The following is a 25086-nucleotide window of genomic DNA, read 5'->3' as shown; positions in this document are numbered from 1 at the left end:
GAAATGGCAGCGTGGTTTTGCTTTCAATTTGTAAACAGACGTCTTTCCTGTCCTGCAGACGATACTGCTTTCCCATGTGTGGAATGCATGTCAAGTTTCCTCTGAAGTGATTTCTTTAAATGAAACAGTAATCCCTTGGATGAAAAGTATTAAGTCAATAATAACAGAGTACTCAAACGTGGCATAAGCCATATTTGATGACAGGACGACAGTCAAGACGGTGACGGGGGTGACAGCGATCCAGGCAGCCAACTCACTCGCAGACAATGCTGTTTCTTCTGCACGCTCGCCTCCGTCAGTAATCAGCACCGACTGCTGTGCGGAGAGCGGTTTCCACGGGCGCTGCTGCTGTCTGTTTGTGGCTCAGCACCAGCAGAGTCTCCTTCCCAGGATTCTTTGGCAGCACAAAGCTAGAAACTACATTTCCCAGAATTCCCCCCTCCACATGGTTCTAAGAGGCATGGATGTGGAGGAGAAAAGTCATTTTTCACCGGAGGCAGATGCAGCCCAGTGTGTAAGGTGATGTGAAGTTTACAGCACACTGCCAGAGAAGTTCAAGAATGACTCACTTTGGTGTAATAGATGGAAGTAGTTGGGAGGAGCTTCCCAGATTTTCTTGAGAAGTACAGGGTCTTCCCAGCAAGCTCTTGAATACATCACTCCACTCCTTAAGGCTGAGGACTTCCGTGGGCTTCCCCCACCTGCACTCTGCAGCTCACCCAATGGTTGTACAAGCCTCTAATCGCAATGTTAAACCCTCCATATCTCCCGTACATAGAATGGCTTGTGTTTTCCTGACTATGTAGTCCATCCTTCGGAAGTCTATTCCCTTAGTTGCCGGGACAAGACACAGATACATCAAATATTAAAGAAAATACACTAGCTCTCATAGAAGCTCAGGAAAGCCCAGTCCTGTGACAATCCACTGTAAAAAAGACCAGCAGACTTCAGTGGCAGGTGGTGAGCCTGTGCAGGGGATGTGAGCTGACCCATACAATCTGATTCTTATAGGCTGTGAGGCCATCCAATGTTCAAAGAAACAAACAAATGAAAAAGTTTTCCTGAGAATCCTTCTTTTGGTGTCAAAACACAAAAGTCAATGAGAAAATATCCAATGTCTTCTAATAGGACCAAGAACACAGATGCTATCTTTGATAGAGCATCTTTCAATATCCCAGAAGTGGCCAATGGATAAAGGTGCTGTTGGCCTTAAACTTCTTTCTCTCTGAAGACTGGGGAGTTAGAGCTTCTTGAAGCAGGTGATAATGCCACCTGCGTTCAGAGGATTTTAGACCTGGTGTTCCACTGTAGCTTTGCTGTGACCCCATGGCTACTTGAGAATATATCATAAGACATTTTGGTCTCAGTTTGGCTACCTATAAGCTAAGAACCCTAGCAAGCCCTTAGAAAGCTTAAAGCAGAATCCCCCACATTTTATTTAGGAACATGAGTTCTCAAGCATACTGGGCCTTCAGAGAAAAAAAAAAGGATTCTATGGTCAATCAAGTCCAGGAAATACTGGCTTTAGTAGATTTGAATGGGCTTCTTTATTGCAGGGCTCCCCAAATCTTTTTAGTATGTGACTTTTCATAGGTAATATCATGCCTGCTGGGCGTCCTAAGTTTGTTTCACCAGGAAACCTTCTCCCACCCCTCCTTTTCCCCAGAGCATCTTGAGGAGTTAGTGTCCCAAACTTTAGAAAGTAATGCTTCAAAAGATAGAGGATTTTTATGGCCCTCAAAGCATATGATTTCATCTAGAACTTAAAAAATGCACCTACCCAAGAGTGACATCAGCAGGATGTAGAGTAGGAAGCTCCAGGTACTCGTTCCCCCAGGGAAACCTTATATAATCAACTAGAGACTGGCTAAAATAACTGTATAGGAGCTCTGGAAATCCAAGATCTACATAACCAAAAAATGCCTGATCAAGAAAAAGCCTCATTTAAAGAGCGGGAAATTTTGTGATCTTCTTATTCATCCTTGCCTTACCCCTCCCTGGCATGGCATGGTACAGTTTAGAGGAAATAGCAGCCCAACCCCCAGTTCCCTTCCTTGAATCAGAGAAAGCAGAGTGGACCCAATTTGCAACCTGTCTAGGGGCTGCCCAAGGGATTGGTTTCCATGTCACCCAACATGGAGCTCAGAGAGCCAAACGCAGCACAGCTTGGATCTCAGACTGGAGGGAGCTGCAGGAAGCAGTGGGTGTGGCTCATGAAAACTTCAAGTGGACTACAGACCTGTAGGTTCCTGAGACAAAAGATTAGTTATTGGGGAATATAATCAAATGGCCAAAAGCCTGACAGTAAACAGGAATGATACCCTTAGGAAAACTGAGACATTTGAAAGCAGCCATGTATACAGAGGAACTGGAAAAAGCACATACCCAGTCCCAGAGAAGACACATGTCCTGAAAGACCAGACAAGACCTTAAGCCTTCATTCAAGGCTGATTTCAAGGCTCAGAACTTGCCTTGCTAATTAGTGAAGGTCTTATCTACCAGCCTGCAGAGACTGGGAGAGGTGGCTGATTTTTTTAAACACCTAATTTTAAACAAAATATCACAGTGCATACAAAGAAACAGGAAAACATGGCCCATGCAAAGGAACAAAATAAATCTCCAGACACGGTCCCTGAAAAACACACACGCACACACACACAGGCATCAGACTTACTAGGCAAAGACTTTAAAGTAAATGTCTTAAATATGATTCTAGAGCTAAAAATAAATATGGACTAAAGGCAATGGATTAAATATGGACTAGAGGACTAAAGGAAATCAGTAAAACAATATATGAACAAAATTAGCACATTAAAAAAGAGATAGAAATTATTTTAACAAAAAGTACCAAAAGGAAATTTTAGGGCTGAAAAATGCAATAGCTGAAATGAAAAATTCACTAGAGGGTGTTCAAGAGCAGATTCAAACAGGCAAAAAAAAAAAAAAAAAGAATCAGCAAACTTAAAGTGAAGTCATTTGAATTTATTAAGTCTGAGGAGCAAAAAGAACTTAAAAATGTAAAAAGAGCCAAGGGGACTTATGGAATACCACTAAACAGACCAATATACGCATCATTGTGACCCCAGAAAGAGAAAAGGGTAAGAAAGAGGCAAATAGATTTCTTTACAGAAATAACGGCCAAAGTCCCACATTTTAGAATATACATAGATCTACGCATTCAAGAATCTCAACAAACTCCAAGTAGAAAAAATATACATGCCCATTTATCCAAAATTCTGACTTCTGAGGAATTTTTCCTTAAGGAAATTTTGTAATCTTGAATGTGGGTGAACAATTAGCTGCAAGTATTTATCATAGCCATTGGTACCTGTAAACGGTTGGGGCGACCTTTATGTTCAACACTACAGAATGGGGTCAATAAAGTATATTCATAAGATAGGATATTGTGCAGCCACTAAACATGATGTTGACAATGCTCAGAATTGAACATTAAGAGAAAAAAAGGTTTGCAAAACTCCACGTGCCATCTTATTTTTGTAATGTAGGTGTCTGCACAAGCATACTTCACTTCAGTGTGCTTCACAGATGTTGTGAACTTACAGTGAGAAGGAAGTTCCCTCTCCCAGCAGGAAGATCGCAGCTCGTTTCATCGTGATCCTGGCTTTGTTGCAGTGGTGTGGAACCAAACCCACCGTATCTCCAGGGTCTGTCTGTACGTGAAAGAGATTTGGAAAGATGGCCCTGAAAGAAGGAAGAGTAGATTTTTTCTGAATGTATTAGATTCAGGGTGTTTCTTGTGTTTCTTCTTTCTGCTTCTATAAAACAACTACTGCATTTGTAATTAGAGAGAACGGTCTATTTTAAAATTAGTCACATACCGTATTTTTCAGACTATAAGACTCATGGGACCATAAGACGTACCTAGGTTTTAGAGGAGGAAAATAGGAACCCTCCCTCCCACAGCAAGCCAGGTAAGTGACATTTGGTCTATAAGACGCACCCCCATTTTCCTCCCAAATTCGGGGAGGAAAGGTGAGTCTTATAGTCTGAAAAATATGGTACCTAGTAGGTGTCAAAAGTGGGATTTGAACATGGATTGCTTTCCAGATGCTGCCTCTGTCCCAGCACCAGATGTCTGCTGCCAAGTCTCTCTTTACTTAGAATGGTCGCTTTCCCCGGGGACAGCCCCCTGCCATTGCCACAAAGTCTCTGAGTGCCCCACCTCATAATTTCAAGAACTTCAACAGATCTAGGGGAGATTCTTATGCTGAAGTTTCATCATTCAGTTGGCTTCCTGTTCTAGATTATCTGCTAAGCCAGACTTAACTGTTTTGCTTAGAGATGCTAACCCTTAACCATTTCACTTACAAATAAGCGAGCCACTCACTATGAGCACCATCCCTTTCCTAGACCTCCTTCACCAATCATGCGTGCAAGAGCCAAGGATATGGATGGCAGCTAAAACTGGATGTTCTTATTTCTCGGTTGGTCAAGGTGTCTCAGCAAATGTCCCCTTTAATTTACATGATTTCAGTAGGCATCACTTTCCCCCAAGGGACTTTTGGATCTCAAACATAAAAAGGAAATATGAGTCCATCCCCTCACCTTTGCCAAAGCCTAAATGAAATCATATAAAAAAGTAATAAAATAAAATGAATGATGGTCATTACCTTGCCACAGCTATTTCACAATAACAAGGTCTGGCCAGTATGAATTCACCATGCACCTACATACGTCACCAGACTACATGGCACTAAGCTCACGTCCCAGTACTGCAGACTAAGATTTTTTTCACCCCAAAGAATCTTCATATTTCAAGACTATGAACTTTGAACTGTGCAGTGTCTGCAAGAATGAAATTCCACCAGGACAGGGAATCAGATAGAAGCCAACTGATGGATGGTTCCACCTGCGGTTTCAGCTTTGAAAAATAAAACAAACCTCATCACAAATCCAGGAATCCTTTGTCACCAAGAGTAGAAACCAGAACCTTTAGAAATCCATGCACTCATAAAGGATGCTAACCCCCTGCGATTATTAACTTGGGGAGAGCAAAGGAGTCCGTTTCATGCTTGAGGGACAAGTACTTTTCTGGCAGACACTTTCGAGTTCCAGGAGAGCCCCAACCCCGAGAGAGTGATGCCTCTGGTAGGAAGCTCCACCTGGGTCCTGCAGAGCAGGGAGGGGGGTCTTCACTGGGGCCCTGGATGCCCTTGACCTCTTTTATTTGAAAACTTTATTTATTCATTGATTTAGAGAGAGAAGGGAAGGGAGGGAAAAAGAGAGGGAGAGAAACATCGATGTCAGAGAGAAACATTGATCGGTTACCTCTCGTACGCACCCCAACCCACCTGCCCATCAGTAGGTGAGTGGATAAAATAGCTGTGGTATGTTTACCCAATGGAATAATACTCAGTAGTTAAAAAAGGGAAATCTTACCTTTTGTAACAGTATGGGTGGGCCTACAGATTATTATGCTAAGTGAAGCAAGCCAGTCAGAGAAAGACAAATACCATATGATCTCACTCATGAGTGGAACCTAATGAACAAAATAGAAACAGAGGCATGGCTGATGCATGGAGCAGACTGACAGCTGCCAGAGAGGAGGGAGGCTGGGGGCTGGGCGGGAAAGGTGAATGAAGGGATTAAGCAGAAACACATATACGTATGACACACAGACACAGACGACAGTGTGGTGATAGGCAGACGGAAGGGGTTGGAGGGAGGTGGAAGTGGGCAAAGGTGGGGAGGAATGGAGATGGATGAGCCCACTTGACAAGAAGGGAAACAACCAAGGAGCAAAGGAAGCCCCAGATTTCCAGGCAGAGGTTGAAGAATATGCCCACTCTCTCTGGGACTGGTCATGAGATACGAAAGAGAAGGAGTCGGAATCCAAGTCCTAAGAGTAATGACCGCCAGCAAGAACTCTTTTTTCATGCCTGGGGAACACAGACCTTAAACTGAGACGGCTAGGAAGGAGAATGTGCAAGTCAAACCCATACCCAAGGAAAGCAAGGAAAAAGGGAGGGAAAGTGTTAGGAGGCATCTGGGTCATCAGGTGTGGGGCTAGGAGCCCTTCCTTTTCAGGGGCTATTAAAATGGTTGAGACCTAACTATATATATTCCAAACTATGAAAAGCAAACCATAAAATTGAAATAAATAGGTATCTTATTAAAATGCCTGCAAAACTTTATGATATCAATTTCATTAATGACTAAATTTAGTATTCATCAAAATTCCGTTATGTTGGAAAACGGTTTGAAGGGTAGCTCCCTCCCTTTTTGGAAATCCCTAGGTGCGCACGATGATGACCAGCAAATCTCAGCCATCGTACGTGAAATGGGTACTTACTTACTCAGAGCCAAATCATGTCCAAGACAAAATGAATTTTGAAAATCTTTCCAGCAATCGTAGGGAAAGCGAGGGGTAGGTGCATTTTAGTATGTGTGGTGTGATGTGGGGAGGGGTCTCCAAAGGTCTGAGAGCCTAAATGTCAAAACAGCCCTACACAGGGGACACCTCGGGGCCTGGGAGGCAGCCGCGTGGGGAACTCTGCTCGGCACCATCTCCCCAGTCCCCTTCGGGTGGCCCAAGCCCAGCCTGGCTCCCAGCACCTCCCTGGCTGAGCACCCACCCCTCTTTTAAGCTTCTATCATAGCAACAGCCCCAGGGCCAAACCCCTAATTGCCAGCTTCTTCTAAGTGTCAGGAAAAAAAAAAAAAAAAACCCTTCGCAGCCCTCCACCCCCTTCCCTGACACAAGCCCAGGGGGTCAGGCAGGTTCAAAAGGTGAAATAAATGAATCTTTACACATTATAGGGACCCGGGCAACATTCTCTGTGGCATTAGTGCCTGGAATGGCAGCAAGTAAAAGCAGGTGTGTGCCGAGCGCTCTGTCAGCTAACGACACTGATAAGCCTGCCATGCCCGGTTCTGCTTCATTTCAAACAGACGGCTGGGAAAAAAGGAGGGGAAAGCCAGAGCAGAAATAATTGCTGGAGCTTCCAGTAAGCTGAGAGAGAGCCCGCAGGCAGAGATCGGAGCTCCTGATCCCCCCCCACTCTGCCTTTTATTTCTATAACCTTAAACGTTCCGCTATTATAAAAGTCATCATGTCAGCTTTCTCCCCAGCCTCTCCGGCTGCCCATTTTCAAATTGTATCAATTGGTAAGGCTTTTGGGCTGAAGGATTTTCATCTTGATTTATGGTTGCTGTGCTTTAAAGATGAAGCACACGCCACTGACTTGATTCAAACATGGAGGCGCCCGGGCCTGGGTGCGTGTTTGTAATCACACCGTCCCAACACCGCGGAGAAACTGGGGAAGGCGTGGCATGTGTCTCTTCTTTTCTTTCTTTCTCTATTTCTCTCTCTCTCTCTCTCTTTCTTAAATAATAGATGTTAAAGCGAATTGCAAGTGAATCGTGTTGTCATGAAGCTCTGGCTAAAGTGGGTGGAGGGGGCTTTGTCTTTGGTTCTCAGCAGTCATTTGGGACTGGGGGCGGCCAGCTTCAAGTCCTTGAGGATATTGAGACGGCTGGCTTGGGGGGGGGGCCTCCTCTCAGTGGATTCCTTCCCAATCATTGCTTTCTAGGAAAGGGAAGGGCTGAGAAACAAGGGCCGTGGACTGCATAAACAGCAATAATAATAATAATAATAATAATAAGTAAATTAAACATATAAGCCTAAATGACCCCTTTCAGCCAGTCCACACGCTTTGCAGGGAGAAGTCACGCTGGCTCTCTAAGTCCGCATGGCAGGGGCCCCAGAGAGCGGGTTACTAAAATGTTCGGGTGTGCGGTGGGACGGCTGTGAAACAAATAGCAGCTTCCACAGTCCTCTTCACGCAGGGTCCACCCCTCCATCGGGAACTCTGGAATAAATGACCTGCCGGCTTCCTCATGCAACTCGATGTGCCCAGTCCCACCTGTCACCCACCGTTGCCCCACCTCCCTGCTGGGTCAGGAAGGAGATGGGAAAGGTGTCTGTCTGCCTCTCCCCGGGGTCTTCAGAGCGGTCTGGAGCTGGGGGCAGGGGCAGAGGGGTGAGGGACAGCACTATAGGAATCGTGGGGTCAGATTCAGGGGCCAAACGCCCAGATGCCACCAAACACAGGTGTAAATTAGTCAGACACCTGCATGTGAATTTATCAACGGGACTCTCGGGGTGGGCATGGCAGAGACGTATGAGGCCCCATCTAGAAATCGCCCCGGGAACGATGATGGAGGTTCCCCATAGTCCCTTTCCTAATTCTTTCCAATTAATCTAAGTATGCAGATTACAGGCCTGATTGAGGTACAGCAAGGCTTTGCGGGGCCTCCGAAGTCACCCTTTTCCGAGGCTTAAGCTTCTTTCAAATGCTGCACACAAAGGAGGTGGCCCTGCAGGCCCAGGTAAAGCTGTGGGGAGAAATAAAGCTCAGTATCCAGAGAGAGTGAGAGAGAGAGAGAGAGTGAGAGAGAGAGAGAGAGAGAGAGAGAAAGAGAGAGAGAAAATGCTAATTGTGCCAGGGACGCTGACAGATTTGACAGAAAGTGTCTTCATCGAGAAACTGCGGTCTGAAGTCCCCCCCACCCTTGTTCCTTCAGAAACAGGAGGAGAGAGGCAGGAGGGAGCCTGACAGGAAGTGAGGAGATTCGGAACTTCAAATACAAACATTATGAAAAACAAGCAACATCTGCAAACAGTAAGTACTTATTTATATTTTATGGAGTGTGTGCTTGGGATTCTGACAGGTTTTTAAACAGAGACCATATTAGACCCATTCAGAGGCGAGAATGTCCCTTTTAAAAATGCATTAGCCCGCTGCCCGGGCAGGTCGGCCCGGCTGTGCTGGCCTCAGGTGAGCCCTGACCCCTCCCGACCTGGTCTAACAAAACGCACAGGCGGGTTGGCAATGGGACCGTTTATGCTCCTCTCTCAAGGTCAGCGCAGGCGGGCGCTGGAGGCTTAGTATTCAGCAGGCTTCTCCCTCGGCTGACACAGCCGCTTTGAACTTTTCCCTTTTGAACAAATAGGAAGGGAAACTGCGAGGGAACAAGAGCTGGAAATCATAGGCAGGACCGCGCCGCCGATAAATAAATAAGCCCGCAAATAAATAAATAAATGGCCAGCCGTGTCCTGGGCGCATAAAAGGCGCCACCGGTAGAGCCGCCGTGTTTCTGTGCGTTTGGTGCACAGGAGAAACTTTCACATAAAAACAATAGAATAAACCTGCGATCTCTTTTCCTCCCCCACCTCCGAAGAATGAACCCTTTATTTCTGACAACAAATAAGAGACGGTTGGCAGGTATGGTGTGCTGTGCACCATGAAATATTTAGTAAGGCAATAACGACTCCCCGGACAGCTTAAGAAAACCACGATTCTATTCAGAGGGAAAGCCGCGAACAAACAGAGGGGGGGGAATATACAAAGAAAGATAAAGGGAGGGTCTTTCATCAGGACTTCCTGGCCAATAATGCAGCCAGGCTTGATCCATATGTTTTGAGAAAAATCAAAGTGTCACAACTATCCGAAATGTCAATAGCTCCGGTAAGGAATATTGTCTAACATTTTCTATTACACCGTGCGAGAATTTGTCTCCCAGCGCAATTTGGAAGAAAAAAACTCTTTCATTTCGAACACACTCAAAGAGAAAGCGGGCGGCGGGGGAGAAGAAAGGCCGAACCAGGCGCGTTTCAGTACGGTGCGTGATAAAATACAACGATGCTCCAGCTCCCAGACCGTCCTGAAAGTCAGTCCTCTGAGGAACGGGAGTGCTCCTCTGCACCTCTCTCCTTCTGGGCTCTGTCCTTCCTTTGCAGGCACTCTTGCCAACACACTTCCTGGACGGTGGGATGGCACTGGGCAATCTCCGTGCGACAGAAATCAGAGCAGCCGAACTTTCAGCAGCCTCCGTATTTGGATGACCCCACATAATGACTTTGGGGTTGAGCCTGGGAAGTTCCAAGTGGCTCTTCTACACACGAGGCGCCTGGACCCCCGGGTGACCCACTTTAGCGGGGTGGGGAAAGAGACCCTGTATGCAAGCAAACAATGTATTGCTGCTTTGGAGACATGCAAAGAAAATCCACACCCCTTGCCCTGGGCATGGGCCCCCACAGTATCTAGCTTGCTAGGACTTACTGCCCAATGTCTCCTGGACTTGCCTGCTCTCAGACATCCTGGGAATTCCAGAGGGAAGAATCACGCACGAGTGGCTCCTGCCTGGGCTGGGTGGAATCTTAAATAGAATGAAACAGGCCTGAGACAATCAATATTACTGACAAATTAATCTCTGCAAATAAACTGTTGTTAGCTTCAAGGTGTCTCCATCCCCCAAAGAATTGTTCGAATGCAGTTGAGGCCTCTGTGCCGCTGGGTTGGTATTTTTGCTGGTCATCTCCCTGTGGCCGGCGCTCAGATCGTCCAGAGGGACTCGGTTTTATGAAAGAAAATTATAGAATGGGCCCTGTCCTTGCCCCTTTAACTCCCCCTCTGCCAGGGCTTTGTCTCTGCTTCAGAACAAACACCTGTGCCCAGCGCTGAGAAGAAGTCCTAACCCGCGTTGAGGGAGGGAAGGAGGAAGGGAGGAGGTGGAAGGGGGGCAAGCAGTAGTCGTCTGCACTTCTGCCCCGATTCAGAGTTCATCAGACACAGTGTGGAAGCACAAGGTAAGCAAGGCACTCAATGTCAAGGTTTCCAAATCCTAGTTTTTCTTAAGGAATGGGAAGGGCACACAATACTTCTAACCTCCCAAGATTCCTAAATTTGTATGTGTGTATGTCTGGGGATAGGGGTGGGGGAGGGGTGTGGCTCATATCCAGAGCTAAAATTCACCCAGTCTGCAGCAGTATTAAATATTAGGATATTTTGTACCCGTTGGTAAATAGCCATTTCCCACAAGTCCTCTGCTGTCTGCAGCCCAGGCCTTTCCCCAGAACCTCCTCCCTTCCCCTTATTCAGCACCTACAGGGTTGACAACTGGCAGAGCAGACGGGTCCCCAGGACATCCAGCCACGTGCTGATGGTGGGAGCTTGTTAGTCACCATTATTAAATATTTTGATCTCACCCTAGTTCAGTCCCACCACCTTCATGGCCAAGTCTGAGGCCAAGCAACCTGTCCTGGGCTGAGCTCTTGCAAAACTTCCTCGGGAGAGCAAGAAAGAAACCCTCCTTGGGATGGGGCTTCCCACTGACTCGGATCTGAGACAGGAGTGGAAGTGCCCAGCACATCAGAGCCAAGTGGCGAAACTCAAATGCCTCTTTCCCAAGCCACAAGCAGTAAGCAGCAGCAGAACTCAACAGCCACAAGGGTATAATTGTCATTAGTATGTAAATTTTAAAAGCTCAGTCAAAAATATCAATACTTCCCACTTAATTTATTACTGTATAAAGATGGATGGTAGTGAAGCAGAACATTGATTTTCAGAGCCCTTCAAAAAAAAAAAAAAAAAAACAGCCGAGGAAGAAAATCGTCAAAGGCAGCTTAACACAAAATGCTGTGTCCCCCAAATTCATCATTGTGCTTTTTGAAAACACACCCTTACAACAACACTGTACCAAGAGCCTGGGGGGGTTCAATCTTATTTGACTGGCTTTTCTGAAGATGAAGAAATGGAAAAGGCCATGTAGGTACACGGCCCGCTCAGAACGGATTAGCTGTAAAGGCAGTTACCATTCGCACTGTATCGACAGCCCACCCTTGGGCAGCCTCGCTGCAGCCCAGCCACTGAGAGGCAATCGAAGTGAATGCCTGGCCGGGCTGGGCAGCACAGCCTATCAGCTCCCGCTCCCCAGCCTGGCGACAGGGCTGTGGCTGATTATCCTCTCTCCGCCTGGTCTAACGATGCCATCACCCTCCTATTTATTGAAGTGCTGTTAGGAATAGTCATGACCCCTACATAAAGAAGCCAATTCATCATCAGGTTTAAATCTGGGCTGCAGAGGCTGCAACCCTAGGAGCGGGGCTGGTGTCGGAAATGACGAGGAGGTTGGAGCATCATCGTGACCTGCTCAGATAAAGGATGGGTCGCTCCTCCGCATTTGACACCTTCAGATGTTTACATGGGCACAGAGGGAGAAGAGGGGTGGAGCAAAAAGCAAAAGAAAATACTGATGATGTAGAGACAGGTTCATTCATTCTGGAAGTGTCTGTTCGGCCACTCCACGCGTTTCGTTTTGTTTCTCAGGAACTGGGGCTTTGCATCTTTGAACGCTCTCCTGATGAAAGCAGGCGAACCTTCCCTGTAGGCTAGAGAGGGGCCACGTGTCTTTCATCTCCCGGAGAGCCAAGATTTACGAAAGAGTAGGAACGTCCACGTTTTCCAGGAAAGACAAGGATATAATTTGTCTCTGGTTTCCTGAATTCCGGGGCTCTGTTTCTCCCTTTCCTCAGCAAACCCTGTGAACTGTGGATTCTTGTCTTGGGTTGTATCATGGGATCTGGGGAAACTTATTTTCTTTTTACAGAGGTGTTCCACCAATAATCAGGCCTACGAGGCAGGAGCAGGACGTCACATTCATCAGACTAGACATACGCACCAACTGGTCAAGAGGACACCAGTTGCCAATAAGGGCTGTTCACCAGGGTTGACGCTCTGAGGCTGATAATTCGAATTTATCGGGATGCTCCCACCGCAGGAAGCTGCAGCCTGGTTCGCTTCCTCACTTTGCTTATGAAGTGGAACTGCAGCTGAAAATGAACATCGAGTTGCTAACTCTCAGCTCACTGTAATTGGATTTCATTCATTATCTTTCATTTCAATAAAATCACAGGAAAACACAGGGATGTAAATGGGTAGACTAATTGCTTATGGAAATTCAGCTGCCGTCTTGGTATAAATTTACCCCTTTGCATGAGGAAGACACAGTTGTGTCATTTACCAGGGAATTTTACAACAATAGGTAATTATACAGAGAAACAGGTGCAATTAGCAAGTCTTTCCACCAAGCAGGTAGCATTCTTGCTTCAATATTTACAGTAGCAAAAGCAGCCTATAATAATGACAGTTTTCTCAGCCACATGGTCCAGAGCCTCCAACAAATATTATGAAAACGTGGTCATTATTCACTTGCTCGCACTCCTTTGCTTTGTCGCCTGTAAGGAAGGCTTCTGCGCAGTTTGCTGGACAGGAATGAGGGCTGAGCCGGCAGTGCGGTTTCAATGGGGATGAAAACAAGTAACTAAGATCCCTCCCTCCCCGGCTGCTGCTGGGCGGCGCAATGAAAGCTGCCTATGTAGAGATGACCTCAGCCAGGAGTCCTGCTCGGAGAAAAAAGTGTCCTTGCTTTCCCCCTCTTCCTTTCCTCGTTCCGCTTCTGTCCAAGGAAACCCACAGCCCACTGCAAAGACACCGACGGCTGCAGGCTTGCCAACTCCACGCCACTCACAGAGGCTCAGCCTGACACCAAATAAAGCCAGCACAGCCCACCCTGCGTAAACACCCTCCGTGGCTCTTTATTACCCAGTGATATGAACTTTGCCCCAACCCCAACAAAATTTAATATTTTCCTCCCAAATATTTAAAAAATCCATTCCGGGGCTCAAGAGGAGTCAGGGAGTCTGCGAGCCGTAATTTGACATCTGAATTATTCTGAGGCTAATACGGAAAGCTATTCACAAGCTTATTTGGAGATGTGTCAATCAAGATATCACTTGTGCAGGGAAGATGGACTCGGCTCGCGATTGCAGACAGCTTTCAGGGAACCACAAAATGAAAGGGAAGGCAAGCTCGGGTGAATGTGTTACATCTTCATTCTTGACGATGCTTTTTTTTTCTCGATACAGGGTACCAACCTAGGAGAGCAGGGTCTCAGGGACGGGCCTTTTTCCACACCTGTAAAAACACTTTAACGTTCATTAAAAATGATAACCATAAACAGCAAACATGGTGTCGAAACTCGCCTCTGTTCATTTCAATGTTCTGATTAAGATTTTAAGCAACGCTTCTAAATTAGACTGTCAGGCCACCGTCCTCCACGCAGCAGCAGCAGCGTTGAGGTTCTGATCTCAGGGAGGCTTGGTTTGCGCAGCAGCCTGTCGGAGTTGGCTGTGAGCCGGGCGGGCCACGTGCGATGCTCTTTCACTCCATTTCCACCAGGGGGGAAGCGATTCAATTAGCCCTGATTGTCCACGAGACGTGGCCCAAAATAAAAAATGGTTGGGCTCTGGTAGCTTCCTCCTGAGTTATTCCCCAGCTGACAAGTGACAACGTTAATTCCCCACTGTTAGGATCTGAAAGACACAAGAATTTTAATTACGTAAATTTGGAGCCATTTTGTGCATTAGGAGCAAAAAAAAAAAAAAGAAGTAGAGTGTGTTTTTCTCGGAGGAAATGTTCATCGATGTTTGGAATCTCTGCCAGCGCCCCAGCGATATGCGTGTGATGTGTCAGAGAGAATCAATGGCAGCCGTGTGGGAGCAACCCTGGGACGACTTGTTTCTCAAAACGCAAAGAAGAGGACATTGCCTTTGACATTCTGCTTCTCTGGGCATCGCTGTGACGCCCTGACATAGAGGGTGTCTGCAACAGAGTACTCCGCAGTGGGCAGAACTAGGCCTCCACCTTCCGTACCCGGGAGGACCAAACTATTAGCAACCAGAAATGACATCCAGCACCTTCCCATTGGTCTCCCAGACAAATTGGAGATGTTGTCTGCTAACTGCTGAAACTCTAGTTAGAAAAATCCTGCAAACGGGAAAAACAAAATCAAAATTTCTTCGGTGCTGTAGAAAATTCCAGAATCTTCCCATCGTCCAGGAAAAGCCTTTCTTCCAGAATTACGCTCTCCATGGTTGTTTGCCTTCATTCGCTCATCATCCTTTACCTCATTAGGAACCTGTCAGATGTTCAAGAGGTACATGGTACCCGAGGAGGCATGCGGGTGTTTATGGAGATCAAGTTGGACTTGACCTCAAGCTGAGATACTCCAGTCCTCCCAGGGTATTCAGTGTACTTCAGAGCCTTGGGAAAGCTAAAAGGTTGGGGGGCAGGGCTAGATCATATAACTCAGCTAGAAAAGAATATAAAATTTTATTATTATAGTAAAATGAACAGTGATTGATATATTATGAACTGGGATTTAAATTTATTAAATTTTTAAATTGAAACAGGGGACTTGAAATAAAATGTTTTCTTAGAGTATATCGCCTAACCCTTGCCCCCAGCCCACCCCAAACCCTGGGAAGCTGGGTGAAGAGTGGTTCAAGTTCATTCTCCTCTGCTGGGTAATATCGGGGAGGCAGTTTGAAAAGGTCTGGTATGCCTTGGTCCCCAAAGAGTTTTCAATTGGGTGCCTTTCTTTCCTGCTTGCTAGTCCAATACAAAATGAGCCCAATGTGTCACAGAGGGCCTGGTCCTGCCGACGGGGTCATCTTTAATGCAAAGGACCAGAATGAGGGGAAGAGGAAGCTGGGTGTGGTGGGTGGGTAATGAGGGAAAGAGTGGGAGGGTCACATCCATAGCCTAGAAAACAACCAGCCCAACTTTATCTTCAAGGCAAGTGAGCAGCCATTGACCTCACCCACGAGCCAGTCCTGTGTTCAGCAGGGTTTTGGCAGACTTGAGAGCAGACTGAATAAAACTCCAAGAATAACTTGAGCGCAAGCCGGCCACAAGACGGTGAATAGAGCCACTAATCGAGCACTTGTTACGTGCCAAATTTATTCTCCTCTCACCTGACCACCGTCACAAACCCATTTTCCAGGGAAAGAAACTGAGGCTTAGGAGGGCTGAGCCACTGGGCCAAGGGACACAGCTAGCAAGTGGTGGAGCCCGGGTCCTCTCTCTGCCACAGTGCCTGCCTCAAGGGCCATTCGCTGTTCCAGGAGCTTGAAATGTGGGATTGAAAAAGGTCTCGCTTGAAGAGGAGTGAGAATGGAAAAGCTCTCTCCAGAGGGGTGTTGGAGGACAGGATGAAATAGGCGAAGGGATTAAAACATAGTTTCAGATTGGTAGTTACAGAACAGTCACGGGGATGAAAAATAAGCACAGGGAATGTAGTCAATAACATTGTAATAACTCTATACGGTACCAGGTGGGTACTGGAAATATTGGGGGGATCCCTTCACAAAGGATATGATTCTCTAACCGCTATGTTGTACACCTCAAACTATGCAAAATAACATTGAATGCCAACTGTAATTTAAAAAATTTTTTTAAATAATAAAAAGAGAAAAAAATCACAACTAAGACGCTACAACAATCTCATTGCTCCCCATCACTGAATTGATTGCTTCTTAACTGGGGTCCCCCCTTGCTTGCTCATCTCATTGCCTGTGAATTTCCACCCACTCCACTAATTACTCCTTCCTCATGGACCTGCTGGACCTCAGATGTCAGAGCTTCTCAGGCTCCGCCCAAGACTCTTCCCGCTCCACATCGTCGCCCTAGACCAGGGTCTCTCAGCCTCTGCACTACTAACATTCTGAGCTGGACAGATCTCTGTTGTGGGCCTGTCCTGTGCATTGTAGGGTGTTTAGCAGCATCTCTGGCCTCTACTCTCCAGAGGCCAGTAGCACCCACCCCTGCCCCCGATTGTGACAACGAAGAGTGTACCCAGACATTGCCAGATGTCTCCCAGGGTGCAAAAAGTGCCCCTGGTCGAGAACCACTGTTCTAGATGATTGTATCTGTTTCCATGGATTTAATGACCAACCACACATTCGTACGCTGACCATCTCCCGAGTCTGTTTGTCTAGCCCGGACCTCTCTCCCAAGCTTGGACTGACTTAACTCTCAATTAAAATCAGACCTTACACATTTCTCTCACAAGCACCTCAAACTCGACACATTCAAAACTGAACCTCCCGGAACTGGACACCGCAGGAGGCTCCAGCTCCCATCTCACACCCACAGAACCTTCACGTCTTTGCTCACACTGTGTGTACTGCGGGGGACTACCTCCCATCTGCAGCTCTCCCTGACTTTTCTTTAAGTCTACCTCCAGGAAGCCACTCTTCAGTTCCACGAGATGGGGGGTGGAGGGTCCCACTGTATTACAAGTCATTCATTCATTCATTCATTCATTCACTCACTATGTTAGCTGCTGGAGATCCAATAGTGAGCAAAATCCCAGTTGCTTCCTGTCTTCAGGGAGCTTACTAGACCAGCTCCTCCATCAGATCTGGGCTCCCAACAGGGACCACGTCTTTCACCACTGAAGCCCATATAGCTGAGAACTTGGTATACAGTACATTCTCCGTAAATACTTTTATAGCTAACAAAACATTGTACACCTCAGTGCCACAGGTGTTACACTAAAGCATTCTCTGGCAGGGGACGCCCCCATTCAAGCCTCAAGCTGGGGGGCTGGCCTCACCTTCTCCCTCCCTGGCTGTCCCAGTGGGGATGGGCTGGCTCAGCCATGGAGTAACCAGTTAGGCCTGGCATTTGCTCAGGGATTACTGGGCCCCTTTCCAAAGAGGGTTACCTTGTGTCCAGACCCACCAGGCGTGGGAATAGCCCTCCAAATATTTGCTGAAAGTTTCTGACCTTTACCTTCTCTCCCACAGCCCCACAGGGCCAGCAAGCTGAGCCCACGCAGGTGACTGGCAGCTTGGGGCTCCTCCCTCCTCCTCTCTCCCAGCCCACTCAGGCTCCTCTTTGGTATTCAGTCCAGGCCTGGCTGGGAGGGCAGGGCCTCCGCTTAATCACTCAATATGAAAGAGAGGATGCCCGATGCTCTCCGTGTTGATTCTGCTAAGACCATTAATGCCCTTAGTGGCATCACTTTAATTTGTGCTCTTGAAGGCAAACTGCTGTAGTAGGAGCCCCGGCTGGGAGGATATTGCTGAAATTAAAGATCAGGACGGATGGGAAGCCATCGCTGACCTGCAGAGGTGCAGCTGGAGAGGAGATGCAGGACGTGGAGGGAGGGCCTGTGGCTTCAGGAAGTTCAAAATTCCCCCCAAGTCCTCTGCACCAAGATGAGTCCCTTAACTAGTCCAAAAACATCACATGAGGTTCTGGGCAACGTCAGGGAAAACCCTGCAGGCAAAGCCTGGAGGACGGGGCAGCAAGGTCACTGCTAACTGAGAGGCAATAATAGGCTGGGCAGAGTCCCAGGGAGACACCCCCTCCTGTCCAGGATGCAGGTGAAGGAAGGAGGAGAGAGCCTACCCTAGTGGGGAGGGACCCCTGGGAAGAAGACACTAGAACTCCCAAAAGCGGCCCTAGGAGCCATGGTGCGTGGGTGGCAGGGTTTCCCAATAAAACCCAGAGTGTGCAATTAAGTTCGAATTTCAAGAAACATTTCAAAAACTTGATTGAGATGTCTTTGATGTGTAAAAATGGTATATATTGAAGGTGTACAATGCGATGTTTTGATATATGCGCACGCTGTGGAAAGAGCACAATTAAGCTAAATAACCTATCTAGCCCCTCTACATGGTTACCAGTCGTGTGCGTTCAGGAGATTCAAATGGATATCTGCCCTCTTAGCACATGTCAGGTACGCAGTCATCACCACGCTGCGTGCTAGCTCTGGCAAAGCTCAAACTTTTGCCCTTTGGTTCCCCCCCTCAGAAAGAGGGGTCTATACATACAATGCAATAGTATTAAGCCTTATAAAAGGAAGGGAAGACTGCTCTTTGCAGCCACATGGGTGAACCGGGAGGACATCACACTCAGTGACATGAGCCAGACACGGAGCCAGAAGGACGAATACTGCAGGTCACCAGTAACGTGAGGAATCTGCAATGAGCCAGACCTGCAGAGAGAGGCAGAAGGTGGCACGGTTGGGTACTCGGGTTGGTGGAGGGTGGGGAGGGGAAATAGGGAGGCATTGGCCAAAGGGCATATAATATTTTTGTATTGGGGTAAAATACTCATAACATAAAATTTACCATTCCACCATGTTTAAGTGTGCAGTTCAGGGACGTTAAGTCAATTCACATTGTTGTGCAGCCGCCAGCACCATCTGGTCTCAGCTTTTCATCCGCCCACATGGTAACTCGTTCAGCACTCACTCCCCATTAACTGCCCCCCTCCCCAGCCCTGGCGACCACTCACCTGCTTTCCCTCTCTGTGGATCGGCCCGTCCTGGACCTTTCGTATACATGGGGCCGTATAGTACCTACGTGGCCTTTTGTATCCGGCTTCTTTTACTTAATATAATATTTTCAAGATTCATCCGTGCTCTAGCACAATATAATATTTTCAAGATTCATCCGTGCTCTAGCACGCAGCATCCCTTCATTCTTTGTGATGGCTGAGTAATATTCCGCTACATGGACAGACCACACCTTGTTTATCCGTTCCTCCTCTGATGGACTTTTGAGTTGCTTCCACCTTGTGGCAATTTCGAATATTGCTGCTATGAGCATTTGGGTAAAGTTTTGAGCAAACACTGTTTTCAGGATTTTCGAGCATATGCTTATGAGCGGAATTGCTAGGTCTCACGGGACCTGCATGGTTAACTGGCTGAGCAACTGCCAGCAGCTCCCACGGGGGCTGTGCCATGTGTCATTCGCAGCAGTGTGTCCGGGCCCCTATAATCCTGTGGGTACTGCTGAGTGGCCGGGGTTCTGAAGGCACGAATGTAAACCTCACAGCACAGAAGTGAAGTTGGTGTGGCTTGCTGCAGCACTGGCTTTGGGGACAGAGGGATAAAGAGGCGACAAGGACGAAGCCTGGGTTTTCGGCGTAGAGAGCGGTACCCTTTGCCAAGGTGGACCTTGGGCTCTGCCCCAGTGGTCTCTTTTCAGGTGCCAGAAAGCCCGCGCTCCTTCCTGCTGTGTGAACGTGGTACAGTGTGATGGGTGCTGTGATGTGTCACCCAGAGCCTGCCTTGGGACTGCAGGGTGGGTCCCCTCAGCCACTGGCGGGGCTGGCAGAGAAGGCCATCGGCTGTCAACCCTCTCCAAGAACGGCCCTGGTGAAAGAGCTTGCATGCGGCCCCACACCCTCCCCTGCATGGCCTGCATTTAGTCACCAGCAGATGAGGGAGTGCCGGAGCCCAGACTAGTCCCAACTCAGGACAAGCCTGAGGGGCCATCCCGGCCTTGCAGCTCCCAGGCCGTCTGGCCGAGGCCTTCATGGACACACCGTGTTCTCAGTGTCATCATGTGCCTGGCACACAGTAGGTCATCAGGACGTACTTGTTTAACAAACAAGGCCCCGGGTGGGGACAAGGGTCGGGGCTCCAACCTAGTGGCAGCTGGCCTAATGAAGACCCAACCTGGACCACTCTACCGAAGCTGGATTCCCTCTCGCTGGGAAGATCCTTCTTCAAAGGTGGGATTTTTCTTGTCAGTGAAGAACGGCAGGCCATTTTTATGAATCTGCGCCTCTGCACCCCCCACAAACAATGCAAAGGATCGCCCTTTCCTTCAGGCCAGGAAGCAAGTACGCCAGGACCCCAGTCTGGCCACCAGGTCCCCACCATGCCCTGCCCTGAGTTTGGTCCCAATGCAGGTGCCTTGTTTTCCTTCCTTTGTACACAGCTTCCAGGGGGGCCAGAAGCTGGAGGCCCCGCCAGGGCCGCGGGCTCAGCACCTCTCATAATGGGAGGTCAGACGAAATGAAAACCCGCCTTCCTCGCCCCATCATCTGAATTCCTACATCGGCTACGACATGGCTAAGGGGAAAATATTGGATTTGTTTTTATGAGTTAGTCATCACCCTAAGGCCCTTAAGAGGAACCGCGCGAAGTGAATCCATTCAGAAGGTCGGAAGGTCATCGCTAACTTGTAAAAATAAATCCAATATTTTTCACTCTGTCTTATTAGATTTATATGACGCAGACATCTGGGGGAGGTTTGTTTTTTAAAAAACACTCATTTTCCAGAGCTATTTAGAGTACTTCTTCCCAGCCTCAGTCGAATACCCATTCCATCAGCAGACTGTTTGCTGGCCATCTCTGGCCATGTGGCAGTTTCTTGATTTTTTAAAACATTTTTTTTTTTTAATGAGCAGCTGAGAATCCTCCTATCTCCCTTTCTTCATTTCATCTCTACAGAAACCAGGACCCAGGGTTCAGAGCCTCCAGTCACCAACATGGAGGGTGGAAGTAACTGAAGACATCTGGCGGGTGGTGTACCCCAAAATCCACTTTCCATCTGAAAAAGAAGGCAACAGTGTAGGATCCAATGGACCCACGGCCATCACTCAGGAAACAAACCGGGCCACCCACACACTTGCTTCTCAAGTTCCCCCGGCCGGTTCTCTCTCAGTCACGGTCTCTCCAAGGACAACAAGGGCTCATCGGTGGCTCAGGGGTTTGGGGGGAAAGTCCACCCTACTGCTGATATTTGCTCAAGTGCACTCCCCTTCTTCTCTCTCCTTCCTCATCATCCACTGTATGTAGCAAGAGTTTGACATTTGATTGTAACTATTTTCTGCTCCTGAATCCAGCCTCCCCTCTGTATTAGTTTGCTAAGACCGCCATAACAAAGGACCACAGAGTGGGTGGCCTGTATAATAGAAACCTATGTCCTCCTGTTCTGGAGGCTGGAAGTCCAAGATCAAGGTGTTGGCAGGCCTTGGTTTCTCCTGGGGCCTCCCTCCCGGGCTTGCAGACAGCCCCCTTCTTGCTGTGTCTACCTATGGTCTTTTTCCCTATATGTGTGCATACCCAGTATCTAAATTTCCTCTTTATCAGGTCGCCAGTCAGATTGGATTAGGACCCACCCCAAAGACCTCGTTTTAACTTAATCACCTCTTCAAAGACCTTACCTCCAAATGCAGTCACATTCTGAGGTGCTGGGCACTACTGACCTGGGGTGGGGGGTGGAATTTAGCCCATCACACTCTCCCAGGATGGACACTGAGCTTTCTTCCGAGAAGGACGGTCTGTTTTCAAAAGGCTCTTATGCCCCAATCTCCATCCACGCGCTGTTCTGTGCAAACAGATTTCTACCAACACCAGCAGCCTTAAATTGCCATAGGAAGAGGGCAATGATGCATGAATTATCTTTAAGGGACATCATCGTCAAGTAACCACCATTCTTGTCATGTCATAGCCACATTTCATATTTCGTGTGCCTATGCCCTTCTCACAGATCACCTTTCTTGAACTTCAAAGTCACTTTGGACAGAAGAAGAAGTAACGAGAGAACTATGATTTTAATCTGCCGATTACGAATGGCGGGAAGGTGGATAGCCCCCATGGGTTGTTGTACGTCAACCTCTTTCTGGAATCTGAAATCACAGATTGGTCTGTGTTCGCAGGGGAAAGGCCACCAGTGTTTGCTCTGAATTTCCAAGGCCACTTTTCAGCCTGGGATGAATACCCACAGCCAGCCAGATGGATCCCACGGGGCTGAACATGTCTCAGCTTCCTGGGAGAGAATGAGTCACTATGTCGTCTGTCTGTCTTCATTCGCCTGTCTTGACTGCCAGCCGCAGCCCTCACCTCCCATCTCTTCTGAAGCATTGTGCAGAGAGGCCAGAGAACACCGGTTAGGCTGCGGCTGAGAAAAGTGAGTTCTGCAGCTCTACCGTATCCATCAACGGGGCTCATAGCAAGCTTCATTCGCTCTTAGGAATATAGGGCTTTAGGGCACCCATGTAAGCTGCTCTCTGAACGCTGTGATTTGAAGGGCACTGAAGGAACCTTCTGTCCCCAGAATATTCACTGTGCCTTTAAAACCCACCATTAACGCCACCCCTTTGACTTAAGGAAACACTCCTCCAAGTGTTCTCTCTGGAACACTGGGCTTATGTAAATTAGTGTCTTGGGCAATAAGGACGGGCTCTTCAAAGGAAGGGAAAGAGACTACATTTTCTTGTAGGCATGGTTTTCCGAGATCCTAGCCCGAGGCCTGCCACATAGGATGCTCCATAAATCTATGTAGAATGATGGTTTCGCTGGCTGGACGAGTTTGGGAAACCCTGGATGAAAGCCAAAATTCAGTCAGTCTTCTTACCCCGGGCCTTCTCAGAGCTTTGGTCAACCGGTGGACCTTAGGAAATCCCTGCGAACACGCTTACTTGGGGCTAATACTCCAAACTGCGGTGAGCCACCAGACTGAGAGTCTTGCTCTGCGGTGGCATGGTGTACAGACCGAGAGCTTCATATTCTAGGAAGAAGGACACAAAAGGGAAAGTGAAGGGGTGTCAGCCTGATACAAATGGCCTTTGGGGTGACTTGGGAGGCAGATGTGTAGACAAACAGGAAATCTGGAGTTTGTGGAAGCCAGGAGGCCTGCAAAGCCCACTCGAGGGAACTGCTGACTGAAGGTGCTGTCTCTAGGAGGGATCTGGTTCAGCGTGTTTTGGTTATTTCAGGGCTCGAGGGAACAGAGGAGTGTCGGGAGCAAGTCCATGTGCATGGATTTGTCACCAGGTCCCCAGCAGAAAGGCAGATGTCTAGGGCAGGTAAGCTTTCATGGGGATGGGCACCGAGCGGGGAGTGGGGAAGGATGAAGAAGGAAAAGAATCAGTAAGACAGAGCCTTGGGGCCTGGCAGATCCACAGAGGGGGGTGGGAATGGGGAGCTGGGGCTCCCCAAAGCCCCTGAAAACAAGTGTTACATTATGTCCAAGCCTGACTCTGGCCCCTGATGCCACCAAGTAAACGGCACGTCATCATCAAGAAGCTAAGTCCATTCTTCTCATTCTGGAAAGAGAGACAGACACACAGACAGAGCAGCTCCCATCTCTCAGAGCTTCGATTTAGCTCTCCTTCTGACGAGCTGCTGGCAGGATGCACACCAAACAGTGCAATTTAAAACTCAGGAAACTCGGCTTCCAATAATTCCCAGCTAGGTTCCCGTGTGCGAGAGAGTAAATAACACCCACCGAAAATGCTGGGAGCAAAATCGCCAATGAGGGCTCCATGCTTATGATAACTTTCTCAATTTTCTGCCATCTCCACCGCTTCTCTCCTGACTTGGGAGCCAGAGTCACACAAAGTAATAAACACATCAATCCAAAAGAAAGAGAGAGCACCATGCCATCCAAACTACTTCACCAGTCCAATTGGCAGCTGGCGGGACGAAATAGAGGGGTGGGATGTGAGAGGCCATTTCCCAGAGGACATTTCTGATGACAGTACCCTCCCGTGGCCAAAGATGGGCCCACACCACACCTGGCATCCTAATAAGTTAATTGCAGTTTTGGGCACTAATTGTAGATTTCAACCTTTGTTGAGATCTTTAGCCCTGGGATTAATTTGTAACTCTTTTGTTCAGCCAAAATCTGACAGCTCTTGCTTGGCCTTTGCTTCCTCCAAAATGCAAGGGAACAGAGAAAGATTTGTCTTAGAATCAAGAGTTCCTTTCCTTAAAAAATAAATCCAAACTCTAATAACGCCTCTCAAGTTATTACCCTTAGATTCTGCAAACATATACTGCAGACAGCAATTACGGTGTTCCCCGAAGGTGTCCCCCCTGCCGCCCCGCCAACCAAATAACAACAACAAAAAATTATGCCTGAAAGGGAAACAAAAGCAATTTATGTTTTCCAGTTATCGCCCCTGAAATAGCCAAAGATTACTTGCATACCGAACAGATGAAATCAAGTCTTTCACTACTGCTTAAAAAAAAAAATCCTATTACAAATTACATTTAACTCAGGTGTGTATAGTTTGCCAGTTCTTATCCAATTGTAAATTAGACCAGGGTTGCCTGTTGGGAGGGAAAAGTGGCTTTTGAAACATGTCTTATTGACTGGGCGTAAATTACCAGCAGCAGATTTGTGAAGCAAATTTGAAGCAGGAGATGCCTCCAGGCAACATTGTATTGATTGTGGATTGATATTCTGCTGATTTTCGGGTGAAAAATAAATATTGTTTTAGCAGCAATTTAATTAACAAATCATTGCACACATGGTAAGAGTATTGTATTGTCTAATACAGAGGCTTAAGCTTTCTATTTTTATTATTTATTTTTTTTTTACAATTATCAGGTAAATGCTTAGTTACACAGGTAGATTAACTGTCTTTAGTTATCACTCTAAGTTGCTCTGGGAATCCACACATAGCAAAGTAACGGTTATGGGCACTCCACTCATTTTTCTTCAGGCTAGCAGAGCGGTGTGCCTGACTTCTAAATGAAATGAATACACGTTTCTTGGGCACTGGCAGAAACTGAGGTGGACTGATTTTAGCAGAGCCCTTGTGGGACCGTAGGAAGCCAGAGGGAGTCGGAGGGCCAGGCTGCTCTCAAGCTGCCATGTGGCCTTGGGCAGATCACTTCGCATCT

This window comes from Desmodus rotundus, chromosome 12 (assembly GCF_022682495.2).
Source record: "Desmodus rotundus isolate HL8 chromosome 12, HLdesRot8A.1, whole genome shotgun sequence".
Classification (NCBI taxonomy): domain Eukaryota; kingdom Metazoa; phylum Chordata; class Mammalia; order Chiroptera; family Phyllostomidae; genus Desmodus; species Desmodus rotundus.
The sequence above is the reverse complement of the archived record's forward strand: the minus strand, read 5'-3'. Positions refer to the sequence as shown.